The sequence below is a fragment of the Corvus kubaryi genome, unplaced genomic scaffold (assembly GCF_017639235.1).
Source record: "Corvus kubaryi isolate FWS band 111438036 unplaced genomic scaffold, C.kubaryi_AGA036_p1.0 37384, whole genome shotgun sequence".
Lineage (NCBI taxonomy): Eukaryota > Metazoa > Chordata > Aves > Passeriformes > Corvidae > Corvus > Corvus kubaryi.
In genome coordinates, this window is record NW_024581126.1 from 407,510 (window position 1) to 409,901 (window position 2,392).

Consider the following 2,392-nt stretch of genomic DNA (forward strand, 5'->3'; position numbering starts at 1 on the left):
CGTCACGGAGGCCGCCGCTGTCTCGTGTCCCCCGGCACGGGACTGCAGGGAGGGCCGGGGCGCTGTGTCGGGGGCGGCAGTGGCGCTCTCTGTCCCCAGGTGGCAGCGCCGCCGCAGAGGACACTGGTTCGGAGGACACTGGCCCCTGGGACACGGTTCGAGGCAGCGAGAGAACCGAGAGAAAAGTCTGCTTAGAGCGCTTTTTATTTCCTTCACGCCGATCACCTTTTCTTGTGTTTTCAGGCACTTGATTGCTTCATCCCTATATAGAAGCGCTATGTCATTATTTTCAAAACCTACAGATCTCTATTCCGGGTTTCTTATATTCAGGTACAGAAGATAGTAGATAGAGGGTGTATTTTGAAATGAATTTAGATATAAATTAGTGTTATTTGTCAATATATGTAAAAATGAAAACCCTGACAGGTTTTAGTATCCTACATACACCCCCTCCCTGTGAGTTTTCTGGCATTTTTGGGCTCCTCTGGGGGAAGGCACCCAGGATGGCCCCCGTCATTCCCCACTCACCTGCTCCTCCACCGCATCGTGGCTCTCCCAGGACATTGGGGTGCCCCAAATGACATCAGAGCCCCTGAGCCTCCACCCCATCCCCCAGCCTTTTTTCCCTCACCCCCAAAGACGGGACAAAGCGAGTCAAACTGCCCTGGACAGCAGCGCGTCGCTTTAATAAAGCCATTTACATGTGTACATCCCCCCCCAAAAGGGGCTCTGCTGGCACAATAAAGGGGGACAGCCCCCAGAAGGGCTAAAGTTCCTCCCCAGCTCCGGTGTCGCGGGCTGCTGGCCGCGTGTCCCACGATGGTGCCGCGGCTCCCGCTCAGGCTCCGCTCCGTTCCTGCGCTCGGGGCAGTGGCAGGAGTTGTCTCATTCCTTCCCTACGGCGCTGCTGCTGCCCCTGGGAGGCTGGAGCGCCGGGATCCCGATCTGCGCTCACGGAGCCATCGAGCGGTGGGGTGGGAGCACCAGGGAAAGACGAGGAGAGGCAGAAAGAGGGAGTGGGAGCAGAGGGGACACAGGAAGAAAAGGAAGAACAGGGTGCAGGATGGAATTGAGAAAAAAACATCGGGCATGGGCAGCACGACAGAGAGGGATTAAAAAAGAATAGGGACAGGAAACGGGACAGGAGGATCCAGTGAGAAACAATGGCACAGGGAGCAGGACAGAGCAACAGAGAATAAAAAGGAACATGAATGAGGCACGGCAAAGGACAGAGAAAAAGAATGGTAAACACACAGGAAGGACAGAGGGATACCGAGACAAAGAGGGAAACAAGGACAGAGAAAGGAAATGACCACGGCACGTGGGTGTGGGGGGAAGACGGGCAAGGTGTAGCAGAGGGATGGAGAAAGAGAGGGATGGGCAGCAGGACAGAGGGTTATCAAGAGAAGGATGCAATGAGGGAGAAGGACTGAGCAGCAGATGCAGACAGGTACAGGCAAAAAGGACAGTGAGAGGGACAAAAAAATACAGCCACGGTGCAGGGCAAAGGAAAAAGGAGAGGAAGAAAGAAGGAAAGATAAAGATGCGGGCAGGGAGTGAGACAGAGAGAAAAAAAATAGGATAGAGAACAGGAAGAGGGACTGACCAATATTTATTAAATAAATATTGAGGATTTATTTCTTAAAAGAAAACAAAAACAAGAGAGAGTACCGCACTGAAAGGGAATGGGATGGGGAGCACTCCGGACAAGAAAGGAACACAAAAGACACACTGGACAGAGAGACGGACTGGAAAGTTGGATAGAAGGCTGAAAGAAAAACAGGAACAAACCCCAGGACTTACTAGAGAGTGTGGCTGATGAACGTGTCAGTAGACCGCCAGCTCGAACAGAACCACTTACTGTCACGGCTCCGCCTGGGACTCCTTAATTAGCATCTGTCTCTTGGCAGGGCCATAAACCCCCTGCTAAAACAGGAGGTGAAAGCTGATGGATGATGTGCACCTGGTTTGGTGCTGCTCAGCCCTAATCCCAGCCCGTGCCGCCAGTGAACACCCTGATCTCCGAACCTTTTCTCAGGGAAATTTCACCTTTATCCGTTCTCTTCCCCTCCCGGTGTCACAGTGTGCTGGGAATGAACATGATGAGAGGCTTCTCTGTTGCAGGTTCTTTGGAAATCCTACACTGACTTTGAGATTGAGCAAGAGGAGCATGAGAAAACCGGGAAAAGCGTGTGGCTCAGTTAAGGAGCATACCAACAAAGCCCACAGAAAAAAGCTTGGGGTGTCGCGGTTGGGTTTTTTTCCATTCTTCCTTTCAGTGACTTTTGCAAGCAAACTCTGAAGCTCACAAGCCACACGTGTCCCCCAGCGCCGCTTGCCGGGACTCGCTCCAGGCTGGCGCCGTTCCACGGCGCGGGGGGACCGGGAAGGC

The 2,392-nt window shown here is 53.1% G+C and overlaps 1 long non-coding RNA gene across 2 annotated transcripts; it reads right to left on the reverse strand.

Annotated features, from left to right (window-relative positions):
• Positions 1–660: 660 nt before the first annotated feature.
• Positions 661–2,131, reverse strand: LOC121668174. 2 transcript variants are annotated; one of them, XR_006017286.1, is made up of 2 exons: positions 2,029–2,131; positions 661–1,923 (listed from the first exon to the last, which is right to left on the reverse strand). It is a non-coding gene; the product is annotated as an uncharacterized LOC121668174 (long non-coding RNA). The 2 variants fall into 2 exon arrangements; XR_006017285.1 differs by having other exon boundaries at positions 661–1,926.
• Positions 2,132–2,392: the final 261 nt, after the last annotated feature.